The sequence below is a fragment of the Anomalospiza imberbis genome, chromosome 3 (assembly GCF_031753505.1).
Source record: "Anomalospiza imberbis isolate Cuckoo-Finch-1a 21T00152 chromosome 3, ASM3175350v1, whole genome shotgun sequence".
NCBI lineage: Eukaryota > Metazoa > Chordata > Aves > Passeriformes > Viduidae > Anomalospiza > Anomalospiza imberbis.
In genome coordinates this window covers 2,179,823-2,199,902 of record NC_089683.1, presented here as the reverse complement: position 1 = coordinate 2,199,902, position 20,080 = coordinate 2,179,823, and positions in this window count along the sequence as shown.

The following is a 20,080-nucleotide window of genomic DNA, read 5'->3' as shown; positions in this document are numbered from 1 at the left end:
ATCTCCAAAATCTCCAAAAGCTCCAATACTCCAAAGTCTCCAAAGTCTCCAAAATCTCCAAAATCTCTTTGCTCCAAAAGCTCCAAAAGCTCCAAAATCTCCGAAAACTCCAAAAGCTCCAAAAGCTCCAAAATCTCTGAAAGCTCCAAAAGCTCCAAAATCTCCAAAAGCTCTTTGCTTGAAAAGCTCCAAAAGCTCCAAAATCTCCAAAAGCTCCAGATCTCCAAAATCTCCAAAAGCTCCAAAATCTCTTTGCTCCAAAATCTCCAAAATCTCTTTGCTCCAAAATCTCCAAAAGCTCCAGATCTCCAAAATCTCCAAAAGCTCCAAAATCTCCAAAAGTTCCAAAAGCTCCAAAATCTCTTTGCTCCAAAATCTCCAAAATCTCCAAAATCTCTTTGCTCCAAAATCTCCAAAAGCTCCAGATCTCCAAAAGCTCCAAAAGCTCCAAAATCTCCAAAATCTCCAAAATTTCTGAAAGCTCCAAAATCTCCAAAATCTCCGAAAACTCCAAAAGCTCCAAAGTCTCCAAAATCTCCAAAATCTCCAAAAGCTCCAAAAGCTCCAGATCTCCAAAATCTCCAAAAGCTCCAAAAGCTCCAAAATCTCCGAAAGCTCCAAAATCTCCAAAAGCTCCAAAATCTCCAAAATCTCTTTGCTTGAAAAGCTCCAAAAGCTCCAAATCTCCAAAAGCTCCAGATCTCCAAAATCTCCGAAAGCTCCAAATCTCTTTGCTCCAAAATCTCCAAAATCTCCAAAATCTCTTTGCTCCAAAATCTCCAAAATCTCCAAAAGCTCCAAAATCTCCAAAATCTCCAAAATTTCCGAAAGCTCCAAAATCTCCAAAATCTCTGAAAGCTCCAAAATCTCCAAAATCTCCAAAATCTCCAAAAGCTCCAAAAGCTCCAAAATCTCCAAAATCTCTGAAAGTTCCAAAATCTCTTTGCTGGAAAATGTCCAAAGTCGCCTTTGGCCGGCGCCGGCGCTGCCGGTTCCGAGGCGCGCGGCGCCGCGGGCGGGAGGGATCCGCGCGCAGAAACGGCGCCCAACGTGGGGAAAGCGGGGTTCTGCCCCAGGAACGGGAGGTTTGCCCCCCAAAAAATGGGATTTTTGGCCAAAAAAATATGGGATTTTTGCTGACAAAAAGAAGAGGTTTTGCCCCAGAAATGGCATTTTAGGAAAAAAAATAAATGAGTTTTTGCCAAAAAAAAATTTTGCCCCAAAAATGGAATTTTTTTGCAAGAAAAGAGGGATTTTTTGCCAAAAAAAAAAAAAAAAAAGAGGAGGTTTTGCCCCAAAAATGGGATTTTATTAAAAAAAAAAAAAAAATTCTTTTGCAAAAAAAGAAAAAAAAATTGCACCAAAACTGGAATTTTTGGAAAAAAAAAATTAATTTTTGCCAAAAAAAGGAGGAGGTTTTGCTCCAGAAATGGTATTTTAGGAAAAAAAAATTAATGAGTTTTTTGCCAAAAAAAATTATTTTGCCCCAAAAATGGACAAAATGGACAAAAAAGAAGAGGTTTTGCCCCTAAAATAGGATTTTTGCAAAAAAGAAATTTTGGCCAAAAAGTTGAATTTTTGCAAAAAAAAAGAAATTTTGCCCCAAAAAAAGGAATTTTTGCCAAAAAAAAAAAAAAGAATCTTTGCCTCCAAAATTTTGGATTTTTTTCCCAAAAAAAGGAGGAATTTTTGCCAAAAAAAAAAAATTCTTTCCAAAAAAAGTGAAATTTTGCGAAAAAAAAAAGGAATTTTTGCTGAAAAACCTGGAAATTTTGCCAAAAAATTGGATTTTTGGGGTTTTTTTGTGGCCAAAACTCAGCCCCGAATTCGCGGGGAATTTCCCGGCATCGCTAACGGGATTTTGGCTTCCTGCGGGATTCATCCCCAAATTTCCCACAAATTTGGGGTCGCATCCCAAAATCCCCCCCAGCTCTCGTTGATTTTCATTCCCCTCCTCTTTTTGGGATTTTGTCGCCTTTCTCCGAGCGTTTCCCTGGGAATTTCGGAACCGCTCAGGCTTCGACTCCTTCGCTCGGCGCCCGTCGCGTCCCAGACCCCAAAAAAATCTGTGGGATTTTCCCACATTTTTTCCCAGGAGGAAAAATCCAACCCCATCCATCCCCTCCTTCCTGATCGATCCCCCCCCAAAAAAACCCACAAATTCAAAAACCCCGAACCCATTCCCGAGCCGACCCCCAAAAAAAAAAAAAAAAAAAATCCCAAAAATCCCCGAATAACGCGATAATCCCGATGGGAAAAACGGGGAAAAAACCAGGGAAAAACTCCCAGGATGATCCCAAAATTTTGGTGTTTTCAGTTGTTTCCTACCAAGAGTTCTCCATTAAACTTGTACATAGCAAAAGGATCGAGAAATAAATCGATTTACGCTTTCTACGACCTGATTGCCGCTCGTCCCCGTCGTCCCCCGCCCCTGCCCACGGGAATTCCCGGATTTCGGGGGAAAACGGGAAATTCCGGGGTTTTTCCCGGAAAAAAATCCGGGATTTGTGGAAGAGCGACGGAAAGAACGGGATAAAAAAAGGGATTTTAAAAATGGGATTTTAGGGTTTTCTTGGGGCGTTTTTGGGGTCCGTCGTCGTTTTCCAACGGGAAATTTGGGATTCTGGTGGGTTTGGGAACGGGGAGGGCGCCCAGTCCGCTGCTGGGGGTGAGGAGGAGTTATCCCAGAGAATTCCCAGGGTTTTTGGGATTGGCAATGAAAAAATGAATGGGGTGAAGGTGATGGGAGGGGATTTTTGGGATTGGGGTGAAATTCCTGCAACTGGGGTGAAATTCCTACAATTTTGGGATTGGGGTGAAATTCCTGGAATTGGGGTGAAAATGATGGGAGGGGATTTTTGGGATTGGGGGGAAATTCCTGGAATTGGGGTGAAATTCCTATAATTCTGGGATTGGGGTGAAATTCCTGGAATTGGGGTGAAATTCATACAATTCTGGGATTGGGGTGAAATTCCCACAGTTGGGGTGGAATTCCTACGATTTTGGGATTGGGGTGAAAATCCTAAAATCAGGGATGAAATTCCTACAATTCTGGGATTGGGTGGAATTCCTGCAATTTTGGGATCGGGGTGAAATTCCTGCAATTGGGGTGAAATCCCTACAATTTTGGGATTAGGGTAAAATTCCTACAATTCTGGGATTGGGGTGAAAATCCAAAAATCAGGGATGAAATTCCTACAATTCTGGGATTGGGGTGAAATTCCTGGAAATGGGGTAAAATTCCTACAGTTTTGGGATTGGGATGAAATTCCTGGAATTGGAGTAAAACTCCTACAATTCTGGGATTGGGGTGAAATTCCCACAGTTGGGGTGGAATTCCTACGATTTTGGGATTGGGGTGAAATTTCTACAATTTTGGGATTGGGGTGAAAATCCTAAAATCAGGGATGAAATTCCTACAATTCTGGGATTGGGTGGAATTCCTGCAGTTTTGGGATCGGGGTGAAATTCCTGCAATTGGGGTGAAATCCCTACAATTTTGGGATTAGGGTAAAATTCCTACAATTCTGGGATTGGGGTGAAAATCCAAAAATCAGGGATGAAATTCCTACAATTCTGGGATTGGGGTGAAATTCCTGGAAATGGGGTAAAATTCCTACAGTTTTGGGATTGGGGTGAAATTCCTGGAATTGGAGTAAAACTCCTACAATTCTGGGATTGGGGTGAAATTCCCACAGTTGGGGTGGAATTCCTACGATTTTGGGATTGGGGTGAAAATCCTAAAATCAGGGATGAAATTCCTACAATTCTGGAATTGGGTGGAATTCCTGCAGTTTTGGGATTGGGGTGAAATTCCTGCAATTGGGATGAAATTCCTACAATTTTGGGATTAGGGTAAAATTCCTACAATTCTGGGATTGGGGTGAAAATCCAGAAATCAGGGATGAAATTCCTACAATTCTGGGATTGGGGTGAAATTCCTGGAATTGGGTAAAATTTCTACAATTCTGGGATTGGGGTGAAATTCCCACAATTGGGGTGAAATTCCTATGATTTTGGGATCAGGGTGAAATTCCTACAATTCTGGGATTGGGGTAAAATTCCTAAAATCAGGGATGAAATTCCTACAATTTTGGGATTGGGGTGAAATTCCTAAAATCGGGGATGAAATTCCTACAATTTTGGGATTGGGGTGAAATTCCCACAATTGGGGTGGAATTCCTCCAATTTTGGGATTGGGATGAATCCCCCACAACCCCCGCAGGAATTGTAGGAATTCCTTCCTTTCGGTGTTCCCGGGATGGGATTTTTAGGATTTTCCCGGCTTTACCCCCCTGGGAACCTTTCCCTTTTCCCGTTCCTTTCCCACCTCACCATCGATCCCAAAATCCCAAATTCCGTTTTCCCGATTTTTTCATGCATCCGAAGGCGCCTCGGAGGGAAGGGGAGGGCTCTGGGCCATCGAGGGTTAAATCCAGCGGGGGTTGAGCAATCCCTGGGAATTCCAGGGTTTGGGGTTTTTTTTGGGATATTGCCCAATCCCATGGAGTTCTCCTGGAGGTCGGATCCGTGGGATGAAGTGGGTGGGATTTGGGAATTCTGGAGGGCAGAGGGATCGGGCTGGGTCGGATCTGTGGGATCGGGACAGGTCGGATTCATGGGATTGGGGACACCCCAGATCCATGGGATTTGGGAATTCCAGAGGGATCAGGACAGGTCGGATCTGTGGGATTTGGGAATTCCAAAGGGATCGGGACAGGTCAGATCCATGGGATTTGGGAATTCCAGAGGGATTGAGACAGGTCAGATCTGTGGGATTTGGGAATTCCAAAGGGATCGGGACAGGTCGGATCTGTGGGATTTGGGAATTCTGAGGGATCGGGACAGCTCAGATCCATGGGATTTGGGAACTCCGATGGGATTGGGACAGGTTGGATCAGTGGGATTTGGGAATTCCCAAGGGATCGGGAGAGGTCAGATCTGTGGGATTTGGGAACCCCAGAGGGATTGAGACAGGTCGGATCTGTGGGATTTGGGAATTCCAGAGGGATTGGGACAGTCAGATCTGTGGGATTTGGGAATTCCAAAGGGATCGGGACAGGTCAGATCCATGGGATTTGGGAATTCCAGAGGGATTGAGACAGGTCGGATCCGTGAGATTTGGGAATTCCAGAGGGATCGGGATAGGTCAGATCCGTGGGATTTGGGATCTCCAGAGGGATCGGGACAGGTCGGATCCGTGGGATCAGGACAGGTCAGATCCATGGGATTTGGGAATTCAGGAGGGATTGGGACAGCTCAGATCCATGGGGTCAGGACAGGTCGGATCCGTGGGATTTGGGAATTCCGAGGGATCGGGACTGGTCGGATTTGTGGGATTTGGGATCTCCAGAGGGATCGGGACAGGTCGGATCTGTGGGATTTGGGAATTCTGAGGGATCGGGACAGGTCGGATCCATGGGATTTGGGAATTCCAGAGGGATTGGGACAGGTCAGATCTGTGGGATTTGGGAATTCTGAGGGATCGGGACAGGTCGGATCTGTGAGATCAGGAGAGGTCAGATCCATGGGATTTGGGATCTCCAGAGGGATCGGGACAGGTCGGATCTGTGGGATTTGGGAATTCTGAGGGATCGGGACAGCTCGGATCCACGGGATGAGCTCAGCAATGCGACGTTTCCAAGGCCAAATCCTGGATCTTTATCCCCACAACCCCACGGAATTCTCCAGGATGGAAAATCGGGGTTTTTGTCCCCACAACCCCACGGAATTCTGCAGGATAGAAAATTGGGGTTTTTGTCCCCACAACCCCATGGAATTCTCCAGGATGGAAAACTGGGCAAGGTCCCGGAGTTGGAGGAGCTGATCCCGGAGAAAAACGGGAATTCTCCTCTCGGGATTCCCTGCCTGGGATCGGGATTCTCCCACGGGATCAGCGGGAACAGCCTCACATCTGGGTCGGATTTTGGGAATTCCTGCCTGGAAAGGGAATCGAGCAGCCGCGAGTTCCTTCCCACGCCCGGTAATTGTGGGATTCCCGGTGGATTTGGGGTTTTTTGGGAAAAGGAAGGCCGGGAAGAGGCGGAGGGAAGGAGGGAGGGAGGGAGCGGTGGCAGCGGCGGGCGGACACTGCGGCCTGGCGGTGACAGCGGCGCTGACAGCGGAATTCCCGAGGGAAAAGGGGGAAAAATGGGGGAAAAGGGGGGAAAAAGGGGGAAAAAATGGGGGAAAAGGGAGGGGGGAAAGGGGGGGAAAGGAGGGAGAAAATGAGGACGGGAGGGAGAAGAAAGGAAAAGGAGAGGAAAACGGAGGCGAGAAAGGAGGGAAAAGGGAAAAAAGAGGGGAAAAGTGGGGGGAAAAGGAGGAAGGGAGAGAGGAAAAGGAGAGGAAAATGGAGATGAAAAAGGGGGGGAAATAGAGGGAAAGGAGGGGGAAAAGAGGGAAAAGGGAAAGGAAAAGGGGAGAAAAGGGGGGAAAGGGAAAGGAAAAGGGTGGGAAGGAGGAAGGGAGGGAGAAAAAGGAGTGGAAAAGGGGGAATGGGAATAGAAAAAGGGAAAAGGGAGGGGAAAAAGAGGGGGGAAAGGGGGGAAAGGGAGAGAAAAGGGAGGAAAAAGAGGGGGAAAAGGGAGAGAAAAGGGAGAAAAAAGAGGGGGAAAAGGGAGAGAAAAGGGAGGAAAAAGAGGGGGAAAAGGGAGGAAAAAGAAGGGGAAAAGGGAGGGAAAAGGGAGAAAAAAGGGAGGGAAAATATGGGGAAAAGGGAGGGAAAAGGGAGAGAAAAGGGAGGAAAAAGATGGGGAAAAGGGAGGGAAAAAAGGGTGGAATGGAAGAGAAAAAGGGGAAAAGGGGAAGGAAAAGGGGGAAAAGGGGAAGAAAAAAGGGGGAAAGGGGGGGAAAGGAAGAAGGGAGGGAGAAAAAGGAGGGGGAAAGGGAGGCAAAAAAGGAAGAGAAAAAGGGGAAAAGGAGGGAAAAAGAGGGAGGAAAAGAGGGGGCAAATGAGGAAGAAAAGGAGCAAGAAAAGGAGGAAGGGAGGGTGAAAAAGGGGGAAAAAGGAGGGGAAAAGGAGGGGAAAAAGAGGGGGGAAATGGAAAGGAAAAGGGGGGAGAAAAAGGAGAGGAAAAGGGGGAACAGGAAGAGAAAAAGGGAAAAGGGAGGGTAAAAAGAGGGGGGAAAAGGGGGAGAAAGGGAAAGAGTTGGGGGTAAGGATGAAGAAAAGGAGGAAGGGAGGGAGAAAAAGGAGAGGAAATGGAGGTGAAAAAGGGGGAAATAGGAAAAGGGGAAAAGGAGGGAAAAGAGGTGGGAAAAGGGGAAAAGAGGGGGGAAGGGGAAGGGGGAAAGAGGGGGAAAGGAGGAAGAAAAGGAAGAAGGGAGGGAGAAAAAGGAGGGGGAAATGGAGGTGAAAAAGGGGGGAAAAGGGAAAGGAAAAGGGGGAAAAGGGGAGGGAGAAAAAGGAGACGAAAATGGAGGGGAAAAGGAGGAAAAAAGGGGGGAAGAGGGGGGAAATGGGGGGAAAGGAGGAAGGGAGGGAGAAAAGGGAGAGGAAAAGGGGGAAAGGGAAGAGAAAAAGGGAAAAGGAAGGGGAAAAAGAGGGAGAGAAGGGGGAAAAAGGGGGAGAAAGTGAAAGAGTTGGGGGTAAGGATGAAGCAAAGGAGGGAGGGTGGAAAAGGGGGAAATAGGAAGAGAAAAAGGGAAAAAGGAGGGGAAAAAAGGGGGAAAAGGGAAAGGAAAAAGGGGGAAAAGGAGGAAGGGAGGGAGAAAAAGGAGAGGAAAATGGAGGTGAAAAAGGGGGAATAAAAAGAGGAAAAGGGAGATGAAAAAGGAGGGAAAAAGAGGGGGAAAGTGGTGGAAAAGGGGGGAAAGGGGAGGGAAACGGGGAGAAAAGGGGGAAAAGAGGGGGGAAAAGGGGGGCGGAAAAGGGGGGATAAAGGGGGAAAATGAGAGGAAAATGGAGGTGAAAATGAGGAAACAGGAAGAGGAAAAGGGAAAAAGGAGGGGAAAGGGGGAAAAGGGAAAGGAAAATGGGGGGAAAGGAGGAAGAAAAGGAGGAAGGGAGGGAGAAAAAGGAGAAGACAAGGGAAGCGAAAAAGGGGGAAATGGAAGAGAAAAAGGGAAAAAGAGGGGGGAAAAGGGGGGAAAGGGTGAAAAAAGGGGAAAAGGAGGGAGGGAGAGAGAAAAATGAGGGGAAATGGAGGCAAAAAAGGGGAAAATGGGAGAGAAAAAGAGAAAAAGAAGGGGAAAAGGGGGGGAAAGGGGGAAAAGGGGGAAAGGAGGAGAAAAGGGGGAAAAGGGGGGGAAAGGAGGGGAAAAAGGAGAGAGGAAAAAGGAGGAAAACATGGGGAAAGGGAGGGGAAAAGGGAGGGGAAAAGAGAGGGGGAAAGAAGGGAAATGGGGAAAGGGAGGGGAAAAGGAGGAAAAAGGAGGGAAAAGCAGGAAAAAAGAAGGAAAAATGAGGAAAAAAGCAGGAAGAAGAAGGAAGAAGAAGGAAAAATGAGGAAATGAGGAGGGAAAATGAGGGGAAAAAAGAGGAGGAAAAAAGCAAACATGGAAAAAAGGAGGGAAAAGAAGGAAAAAAGGAAGAAATGAGGAGGGGGAAAGGAGAGGGAAAAAAGAGGGAAAAAGGAGGAAATGAGGAGGGGGAAAAGGGGGAAAAGGGGAAAAGGAGGAAGTGAGGGGAAAAGAGAGGAAAAGGAGAGAGGATAAAGAAGGAAACAGGGGAAGAAGGAGGGGAAAAGGAAGGAAAAGGAGGGGAAAGGAGGAAATGAGGGAAAAGGGGGGAAGAGAGGGAGAAAATAAGAGAGGAAAAAGAAGGGAAACAGGGAAAAAAGGAGGAAAAAGGAGGAAATGAGGAGGGCAAAGGAGGAAATGAGGAGGGGAAAAGGAGAGAGGAAAAAGAAGGAAACAAAGAGGGGGAAATGAGGGAAAAGGGAGGAAATGATGAGGGAAAAGGAGAGAGAAAAAAGGAGGGAAAAAGGAGGAAAACAGGGAAAAAAGGAGGGGACAAGGAAGGAAAAAGGGAGGAAAAAGGGAGGAAATTAAGAAGGAAAAGGAGGGGAAAAGAGAGGGAAAAGGGGAGAGGAAAAAGGAGGGGAAAATGAGGGGGAAAAGGAGGAAAAAAGGAGGAGGATGCAGGAAAAAGGAGGAAAATGCAGGAAAAAGGAATAAAGGAGCGAAAAAGAAGGAAAAAGGTAGGGAAATGAAGGAAAGATGAGGGAAAAGGAGGGGAATAGGAGAAAGGAAAAAGGATAAAAACAGGAAAAAAAGGAGGAAAAAGGAGGAAAAAGGAGGAAATTAAGAAGGAAACATAGGGGAATTGAGAAGAAGGCGGAAAAAGGAGGGGAAAATGAGCAAAAAAGGAAGAAAAAGCAGGAAAAAGGAGGAAAAAGGAGGAAAAAATGGAAAAGAAGGAAAAAAGGAGAAAAAAGGAGAAAATGAGGAGGAAAAAGGAGGAAATGAGGAGGGGAAAAGGAGAGGGAAAAAAGGAGGAAATGAGGAGGGAAACGGAGAGATGAAAAAGGTGGAGAACTGGGAAAAAATGAGGAAAAAATGAGGAAAAGAGGAGGAAATTAAGAAGGAAAAGGAGGGGAAAAGAGGGAAAAGGAGGAAAAAGGAGGGGGGAAATGAGCAAAAAAGAAGGGAAAAGGAAGAAAAAGCAGGGAAAATGAGGAAAAAACTGGAAAAATTAGGAAAAAAGGAGGGAAAATGGAGGAAAATGAGGAAAAAGGAGAAAAAAGAAGGAAAAAATGAAATGAGGAGGGGAAAAGGAGAAGGAAAAAAGGAGGAAAACAGGAATAAAAGAGGAAAAAAGAGGAAAAAGGAGGAAAAAGGAGGAAAAGGGAGGAGAAAAGGAGGAAAAAGGAGGAAAAAGGAGGAAAAATGAGGAAAAAGGAGGAAAAGGGAGGAAAAAAGGAGGAAGAGGAGGAAAAAAGGAGGAAGAGGAGGAAAAAAGGAGGAAAAAAGAGGGAAAAGGGAGGCGAAAAGGAGGAAAAAGGAGGAAAAGGAGGAAGAGGAGGAAAAAAGGAGGCGAATGGAAGCAAAGGCACCAAAAGGTCCCCAAAGGTGCCCAACCCCCTGGAATCAGTCACGGAGCCACGAGGGGATCAGGCAAAATTCCTTTATTTCCTTAAAAATATATTCCACCATTTCCTCTGGCCGCTGTAAAAAACGACGTTGTCACCTTCATTTTCTGCTTTTTCCACTTTTTTTTTGTTTGTTTTTTAAACAATAAAAATATTTGGAAGACTGAGAAGGAACGCTCGGAAGCAGGGGGAGAATTCCTCGGGAACGATCGGGAATTGAGGGGGGAAATTCCAAGTTTTTCTCAAATTGCAGCCAAGAAGCTGCTGGGATTGCTGGGAATTGGAAGATTTTGGGGTTGAAGGGTGAAAATTCCAAGATTTTCCCAAAAGGAAAGGAAAATTTTAATAAAATGAGCCCTCCCCACCCAGGGAATTTCCTGGTTAAAAATGGGAAAATGGGAAAAAGCCGCGAGATCTGGGCTGGGAAATTCGTACTGGGAAAAAATCGAGGCCAAAGTTTGGGGTCAAGGTTTGGGATCAGAGATTGGGAAAAATGGGGACCAAAGTTTGGGAAAAAAATGGGGATCAAAGTTTGGGATTGGAGTTTGGGACCAAAGTTTGGGGGGAAATGGGGGTCAAAGTTTGGGAAAAATGGGGACCAAAGTTTGGGGTCAAAGTTTGGGAAAAAATGGGGGTCAACGTTTGGGGTCAAAGATTGGGATCAAAGTTTGGGATTGGAGTTTGGGGGAAAATGGGGATCAAAGTTTGGGGTCAAAGTTTGGGGTGAAAGTTTGGGGTCAAAGTTTGGGATCAGAGATTGGGAAAAATGGGGGGGAAAGTTTGGGGTCAAAGTTTGGGGTCAAAGTTTGGGATTGGAGTTTGGAGGAAAATGGGGGAAAAGTTTGGGGTCAAAGTTTGGGGTCAAAGTTTGGGATTGGAGTTTGGAGGAAAATGGGGATCAAAGTTTGGGAAAAAATGGGGACCAAAGTTTGGGGTCAAAGTTCGGGGTCGAAGTTCAGAGTCGAAATTTGGGACCAAAGTTTGGGATTGGAGTTTGGGGGAAAATGGGGATCAAATTTTGGGGTCAAAGTTTGGGGTCAAAGATTGGGAAAAATGGGGGGAAAGTTTGGGAAAAAATGGGGATCAAAATTTGGGGTCAAAGTTTGGGATTGGAGTTTGGGGGGAAAATGGGGGGAAAAGTTTGGGGTCAAAGATTGGGAAAAATGGGGGGGTCAAAGTTTGGGGTCAAAATTTGGGGTCAAAGATTGGAATCAAAGTTTGGTTTTGAAGTTTGGGGTCAAAGTTTGGGATCAGAGATGGGGAAAAATGGGGGGAAAAGTTTGGGGTCAAAGATTGGGAAAAATGGTGGGAAATTTTGGGGGAAAATGGGGGTTGAAGTTTGGGGTCAAAGTTTGGAGTCGAAATTTGGGACCAAAGTTTGGGGTTGGAGTTTGGGGGAAAATGGGGATCAAAGTTTGGGAAAAAATGGGGACCAAAGTTTGGGGTCAAAGTTTGGGGTCGAAGTTCGGGGTCAAAATTTGGGACCAAAGTTTGGGATTGGAGTTTGGGACCAAAGTTTGGGATTGGAGTTTGGGGGAAAATGGGGATCAAAGTTTGGGGTGAAAGTTTGGGGTCAAAGTTTGGGATTGGAGTTTGGGGGAAAATGGGGGGAAAAGTTTGGGGTCAAAAATTGGGAAAAATGGGGGGGTCAAAGTTTGGGAAAAAATGGGGATCAAAGTTTGGGGTCAAAGATTGGAATCAAAGTTTGGTTTTGAAGTTTGGGGTCAAAGTTTGGGATCAGAGATTGGGAAAAATGGGGGGAAAAGTTTGGGGTCAAAGACTGGGAAAAATGGGGGGAAAGTTTGGGAAAAAATGGGGACCAAAGTTTGGGGTCAAAGTTTGGGGTCGAAGTTTGGGGTCAAAATTTGGGACCAAAGTTTGGGATTGGATTTTGGGACCAAAGTTTGAGATTGGAATTTGGGGAAAAATGGGGGTCAAAGTTTGGGATCAAAGTTTGGGGTCAAAGATTGGGAAAAATGAGGGGAAAGTTTGGGAAAAAATGGGGATCAAAGTTTGGGGTCAAAGTTTTGGATGGAAGTTTGGGAAAAAATGGGGGTCAAAGATTGGGATCAAAGTTTGGGATTGGTGTTTGGGGGAAAATGGGGATCAAAGTTTGGGGTCAAAGTTTGGGATCGAAGTTTGGGGTCAAAATTTGGGGTTGAAGTTTGGGATCAAAATTTGTGGTCAAAGTTTGGGATTAAAATTTGGGGTGGAAGTTTGGGATGGAAGCTGGGGATCGATGTTTGGGAGCAAAGTTTGTGAAAAAATGGGGATTGAAGTTTGGGATTAAAGTTTTGGGGTCCAAGTTGGGGTCAAAGTTTGGGAAAAAATGGGGACCAAAGTTTGGGGTCAAAATTTTGGATGGAAGTTTGGGGTCAAAATTTGGGGTTGAAGTTTGGAGTCAAAATTTGGGGTCAAAGTCTGGGATTAAAATTTTGGATCAAAGTTTGGGGTCATAGTTTGGGAAAAAATGGGAATGGAAGTTTGGGGTCAAAGTTTGGGATCCAGGTTTGGGATTGAAATTTGGGGTCAAGGTTTGTGATTAAAGTTTGGGATCAAAGTTTGAGGAAAAATGGGGATCAAAGTTTGGGGTCAAAGTTTGGGATTGGAGTTTGGGGGAAAACAGGATCAAAGTTTGAGAGCAAAATTTGGGGTCGAAGTTTGGGGTCAAAGTTTGGGATTAAAATTTTGGATCAAAGTTTGGAAACAAAATGGGGTGCAAGTTTGGGATCGATGTTTGGGAGCAAAGTTTGTGAAAAAATGGGAATCGAAGTTTGGGGTGCAAGTTTGGGATTAAAGTTTGAGGTCGAAGTTTGGGGTCGAAGCTGGGGATCAAAGTTTGGGAAAAAAAGGGGAGCAAAGTTTGGGATCAAAGTTTAGGATTAAAATTTAGGATTAAATTTTGGGATCTAAGTTTGGGGTCGAAGTTTGGGAGCAAAGTTTGGGATCAGAGATTGGGAAAAAAAGGGGATCAAAGTTTGGGGTCAATGTTTGGGGTCAAAGTTTGGGATTTGAGGGAATCCCTGGCAGGCAGGGAAGGGCTCTGGGATGCTGGAAGGGGAAAAAAGGGGAGAGAAAGGGAGAAAAGGAGGAAAAAAGAGAGAAAAAAAGGGAGAGAAAAAGGGGGAAAGGGGATGAAAAAAGAGGAGAAAAGGAAGAGGGAAAAGGAGGAGAAAGAAAGAAGGAAAAAAGGGGGGGGGAAGAGGAAAAATAGAAGAAAAAAAAGAAGGAAAAAGGAAAGAAAGAGGAAAAAGGGAGGGGAAAAGATGAAAAAAATTTTAAAAGTGGGAAAAAAGGAGGGAAAAAGGAAGTAAAAAGAGGAAAAAAGGAGGAAAAAAGAAGAAAAAAGGAGGAAAAAGAAAGAAAAAGGAGGGGAAAAGGAGGGGAAAAGAAGAAAAAAGGAGGGGGAAAATGGAGGAAAAAGGAGGGGAAAACGAGGAAGAAAAAAGAGGAAAAGAGGAGGAAAAAGAAAGAAAAAAGGAGGGAAAAGGAGGGGAAAAGCGGAAGAAAAAAGGAAAAAAAAGAGGACAAAAGGAGGGGAAAAGAGGGGAAAAATGAGGGGGGGAAAAGGAGGGAAAAAAGGAGGGAAAAGGAGGAAAAAAGGAGGGAAAAGAAGAAGAAAAAAAGAGGAAAAAAAGAGGGAAAAGGAGGGAAAAAGGAGGGGGAAAAAAGGAGGGAAAAGGGAGCCAGAGCTGAGGCGTGGCCGGATCAATAAAAAATTTGGATTAAAATCTCCAGAGCACAGGAATAAACCCAAAAATCAGAGAAAAACAAAAATTCACCTTTTCCCCCATTCTTCTGTGCTCTGCTTTGATCCCTGGTTTTCAAAATATTCCACAAAAAAATTCCATGAAAACCATTTCCCAAGATCTCCCAAGATGTCCCTAAATCCTCTCATGGTTTTCAAAATTCAAATTTTTTGGAATTTTTTTCCCCAAAACGGTCCTAAAATCTCTCTTGGTTTCCCTAATCCAAAGTTCTTGGGGAATTTTCATCCCAAAATCGACCCTAAAATCTCTCATGGTTTTCAAAATTCAATTTTTTGGGGATTTTTGTCCCCAAAATCGTCCCTAAAAGCTCTCTTGGTTTTCAAAATTCAAAATTTTGGGAATTTTTGTCCCCAAAATTGGCCCGTAAAATCTCTCTTGGTTTTCAAAATTCAAATTTTTGTCCCCAAAATGGACCCTAAAATCTCTCATGGTTTTCAAAATTCAAATTTTTGGGAATTTTCCTCCCCAAAATTGTCCCTAAAATCTCTCTTGGTTTTCAAAATTCAAATTTTTGTCCCCAAAATCGACCCTAAAACCTCTTCTGGCTTTCAAAATTCCATTTTTTGGGGATTTTTGTCCCCAAAATCGACCCTAAAACCTCTCTTGGTTTTCAAAATTCAATTTTTTTAAATTTTTGTCCCCCAAACGGTCCTAAAATCTCTCTTGGTTTCCCTAATTCAAAGTTTTTGGGGAATTTTCATCTCAAAATCGTCCCTAAAATCTCTCTTGGTTTTCAAAATTCAAAATTTTGGGAATTTTTGTCCCCAAAATCGTCCCTAAAAGCTCTCTTGGTTTTCAAAATTCAAATTTTTGGGAATTTTTGTCCCCAAAATTGACCCTAAAATCTCTCTTGGTTTTAGATATTCAAATTTTTGTCCCCAAAAATGACCCTAAAATCTCTCTTGGTTTTCAAAATTCAAATTTTTGTCCCCAAAATCGTCCCTAAAATCTCTCACGGTTTTCAAAATTCAAATTTTTGGGAATTTTCCTCCCCAAAATCGTCCCTAAAAGCTCTCTTGGTTTTCAAAATTCAAAATTTTGGGAATTTTTGTCACCAAATTTGGCCCTAAATCCTCTCATGGTTTTCAAAATTCAAATTTTTGTCCCCAAAATCATCCCTAAAATTTCTCTTGGTTTTCAAATTCAAATTTTTGAGAATTTTTGTCCCCAAAATCGACCCTAAATCCTCTCACGGTTTTCAAAATTCAAATTTTTGTCCCCAAAATCGTCCTTAAACACTCTCACGGTTTCAAAATTCAAATTTTTGTCCCCAAAATCGTCCCTAAACACTCTCACGGTTTTCAAAATTCAATTTTTTTGGAATTTTTTTCCCCAAAATGGTCCTAAAATCTCTCTTGGTTTCCCTAATTCAAAGTTTTTGGGGAATTTTCATCCCAAAATCGACCCTAAAATCTCTCATGGTTTTCAAAATTCAAATTTTTGGAATTTTTGTCCCCAAAATCGTCCCTAAAATCTCTCTTGGTTTTAGATATTCAAATTTTTGCCCCCAAAATGCACCTAAAAACTCCCGTGGTTTTAAATATTCAAAATTTTGGGAATTTTCCTTCCAAAAACGGCCCTAAATCATCTCATGGTTTTCAAAATTCAAATTTTTGTCCCCAAAATCGTCCCTAAAATCTCTCATGGTTTTCAAAATTCAAAATTTTGGGAATTTTTGTCCCCAAATTTGGCCCTAAAACCTCTCTTGGTTTTCAAAATTCAAATTTTTGTCCCCAAAATTGTCCCTAAAATTCCTCTTGGTTTTCAAAATTCAAATTTTTGGGAATTTTTGTCACCAAAATCGACCCTAAAACCTCTCATGGTTTTCAAAATTCAAATTTTTTGGAATTTTTTTCCCCAAAACGGTCCTAAAATCTCTCTTGGTTTCCCTAATCCAAAGTTCTTGGGGAATTTTCATCCCAAAATCGACCCTAAAATCTCTCATGGTTTTCAAAATTCAATTTTTTGGGGATTTTTGTCCCCAAAATCGTCCCTAAAAGCTCTCTTGGTTTTCAAAATTCAAAATTTTGGGAATTTTTGTCCCCAAAATTGGCCCTAAAATCTCTCTTGGTTTTCAAAATTCAAATTTTTGTCCCCAAAATGGACCCTAAAATCTCTCATGGTTTTCAAAATTCAAATTTTTGGGAATTTTCCTCCCCAAAATTGTCCCTAAAATCTCTCTTGGTTTTCAAAATTCAAATTTTTGTCCCCAAAATCGACCCTAAAACCTCTTCTGGCTTTCAAAATTCCCATTTTTGGGGATTTTTGTCCCCAAAATCGACCCTAAAACCTCTCTTGGTTTTCAAAATTCAATTTTTTTAAAATTTTTGTCCCCCAAACGGTCCTAAAATCTCTCTTGGTTTCCCTAATTCAAAGTTTTTGGGGAATTTTCATCTCAAAATCGTCCCTAAAATCTCTCTTGGTTTTCAAAATTCAAAATTTTGGGAATTTTTGTCCCCAAAATCGTCCCTAAAAGCTCTCTTGGTTTTCAAAATTCAAATTTTTGGGAATTTTTGTCCCCAAAATTGACCCTAAAATCTCTCTTGGTTTTAGATATTCAAATTTTTGTCCCCAAAAATGACCCTAAAATCTCTCTTGGTTTTCAAAATTCAAATTTTTGTCCCCAAAATCGTCCCTAAAATCTCTCACGGTTTTCAAAATTCAAATTTTTGGGAATTTTCCTCCCCAAAATCGTCCCTAAAAGCTCTCTTGGTTTTCAAAATTCAAAATTTTGGGAATTTTTGTCACCAAATTTGGCCCTAAATCCTCTCATGGTTTTCAAAATTCAAATTTTTGTCCCCAAAATCATCCCTAAAATTTCTCTTGGTTTTCAAATTCAAATTTTTGAGAATTTTTGTCCCCAAAATCGACCCTAAATCCTCTCACGGTTTTCAAAATTCAAATTTTTGTCCCCAAAATCGTCCTTAAACACTCTCACGGTTTTCAAAATTCAAATTTTTGTCCCCAAAATCGTCCCTAAACACTCTCACGGTTTTCAAAATTCAATTTTTTTGGAATTTTTTTCCCCAAAATGGTCCTAAAATCTCTCTTGGTTTCCCTAATTCAAAGTTTTTGGGGAATTTTCATCCCAAAATCGACCCTAAAATCTCTCATGGTTTTCAAAATTCAAATTTTTGGGAATTTTTGTCCCCAAAATCGTCCCTAAAATCTCTCTTGGTTTTAGATATTCAAATTTTTGCCCCCAAAATGCACCTAAAAACTCCCGTGGTTTTAAATATTCAAAATTTTGGGAATTTTCCTTCCAAAAACGGCCCTAAATCATCTCATGGTTTTCAAAATTCAAATTTTTGTCCCCAAAATCGTCCCTAAAATCTCTCATGGTTTTCAAAATTCCAATTTTTGGGGATTTTTGTCCCCAAAATCGAACCTAAACACTCTCTTGGTTTTCAAAATTCAATTTTTTTAAAATTTTTTTCCCCCAAAACGGTCCTAAAATCTCTCTTGGTTTCCCTAATTCAAAGTTCTTGGGGAATTTTCATCTCAAAATCGACCCTAAAATCTCTCTTGGTTTTCAAAATTCAATTTTTTGGGGATTTTTGTCCCCAAAATCGTCCCTAAAAGCTCTCTTGGTTTTCAAAATTCAAAATTTTGGGAATTTTTGTCCACAAATTTGGCCCTAAAATCTCTCTTGGTTTTCAAAATTCAAATTTTTGTCCCCAAAATCATCCCTAAAATTTCTCTTGGTTTTCAAATTCAAATTTTTGGGGATTTTTGTCCCCAAAATTGCCCCTAAAAGCTCTCACGGTTTTCAAAATTCAAATTTTTGTCCCCAAAATCGTCCTTAAACACTCTCATGGTTTTCAAAATTCAAATTTTTGTCCCCAAAATCATCCCTAAACACTCTCATGGTTTTCAAAATTCAAATTTTTGGGAATTTTTGTCCCCAAAATTGGCCCTAAAATCTCTTTTGTTTTTAGATATTCAAATTTTTGTCCCCAAAAAGGACCTAAATCCTCTCGTGGTTTTAAATATTCAGATTTTTGGGAATTTTCCTTCCAAAAACAGCCCTAATATCTCTCATGGTTTTCAAAATTCAAATTTTTGTCCCCAAAATCGTCCCTAAAATCTCTCATGGTTTTCAAAATTCAATTTTTTGGGGATTTTTGTCCCCAAAATCGACCCTAAAAGCTCTCTTGGTTTTCAAAATTCAATTTTTTTGGAATTTTTTTCCCCAAAACGGTCCTAAAATCTCTCTTGGTTTCCCTAATTCAAAGTTCTTGGGGAATTTTCATCTCAAAATTGACCCTAAAATCTCTCATGGTTTTCAAAATTCAAAATTTTGGGAATTTTTGTCCCCAAAATCGTCCCTAAAATCTCTCTTGGTTTTAGATATTCAAATTTTTGTCCCCAAAATGCACCTAAAAACTCCCGTGGTTTTAAATATTCAAAATTTTGGGAATTTTCCTTCCAAAAACGGCCCTAAATCATCTCATGGTTTTCAAAATTCAAATTTTTGTCCCTAAAATCGTCCCTAAAATCTCTCATGGTTTTCAAAATTCAAAATTTTGGGAATTTTTGTCCCCAAAATTGGCCCTAAAATCTCTCATGGTTTTCAAAATTCAAAATTTTGGGAATTTTTGTCCCCAAAATTGGCCCTAAAACCTCTCTTGGCTTTCAAATTCCCATTTTTGGGGATTTTTGTCCCCAAAATGGACCTAAATCCTCTCGTGGTTTTAAATATTCAGATTTTTGGGAATTTTCCTTCCAAAAACAGCCCTAATATCTCTCTTGGTTTTCAAATTCTAATTTTTGTCCCCAAAATCGACCCTAAAACCTCTCATGGTTTTCAGAATTCAAAATTTTGGGAATTTTTGTCCCCAAAATCGGCCCTAAAATCTCTCTTGGTTTTCAAAATTCAAATTTTTGTCCCCAAAATGGACCCTAAAATCTCTCATGGTTTTCAAAATTCAAATTTTTGGGAATTTTCCTCCCCAAAATTGTCCCTAAAATCTCTCTTGGTTTTCAAAATTCAAATTTTTGTCCCCAAAATCGACCCTAAAACCTCTTCTGGCTTTCAAAATTCCCATTTTTGGGGATTTTTGTCCCCAAAATCAGCCCTAAAACCTCTCTTGGCTTTCAAAATTCCAATTTTTGTCCCCAAAATTGTCTCTAAAAACCCTCGTGGTTTTCCAAACCCAAATTTTTGGGGATTTTCCCACTCTCTCCTTAAAGAACACGAGGAATTTGCATTTTTGGGGTTTTTTATTATTATTATTTTGTGGCAAAACGGCCCCAAAGTTCAGCCCAGCCCCATTTTTGGGGGATTTTCCAGCAAATCTGGGAAAATCGGGAAAATCTTTGGTCCCAGAGCGGCGGCGGAAGCCGAGGAGAAAATTTCCACTTTTCCCAAGGGGAGGAAAACTGGGGAAAAATGGGATTTTTTCAAATTCAAATTCCCAAATTCCTGAGGGAATTCCCAGAATTCCGAGGGGGAAATCCCAAATTTCTGAGGGAATTCCTGGATTTCTGTGGAAATTCCCGGATTTCTGAGTGAAATCCCAGAATTCCGAGGGGGAAATCCCAAATTTCTGAAGGAATTCCCAGATTTCTGAGGGGGGGGAGTCCCAAATTTCTGAGGGAATCCCAAAATTTCTGAGGGAATTCCCAAATTTCTGTGGGAATTCCCAAATTTCTGAGAGAATTCCCAGATTTCTGTGGGAAATCCCAAATTCCTGAGGGAAATCCTAGAATTCTGAGGGGGAAATCCCAAATTTCTGAAGGAATTCCCAGATTTCTGAGGGGGGGGAGTCCCAAATTTCTGAGGGAATCCCAAAATTTCTGAGGGAATTCCCAAATTTCTGTGGGAATTCCCAAATTTCTGAGAGAATTCGCAGATTTCTGTGGGAAATCCCAAATTCCTGAGGGAAATCCTAGAGTTCTGAGGGGGGAAATCCCAAATTTCTGAGGGAATTCCCAAATTTCTGAGGGAATTCCCAAATTTCTGAGGAGGAAATCCCAAATTTCTGAGGGCATCCCAAAATTTCTGAGGGAATTCCAAGATTTCTGAGAGAATTCCCAGATTTTTGAGTGAATCCCTGGATTTCTGAGGGAATTCCCAAATTCCTGAGGGAATTCCCGGAATTCTGAGGGGGAAATCCCAAATTTCTGAGGGAATTCACGGATTTCTGAGGAAATTCCCAAATTTCCCAGGAAATTCCAGGTGGAAAGGGGGAGGATGGGGTCGGAATTCAGTCCCTGCTTGCAGCAATGAAGGATTCCCAAATTTCTGAGGGAATGCCAGAATTTCTGAGGGAA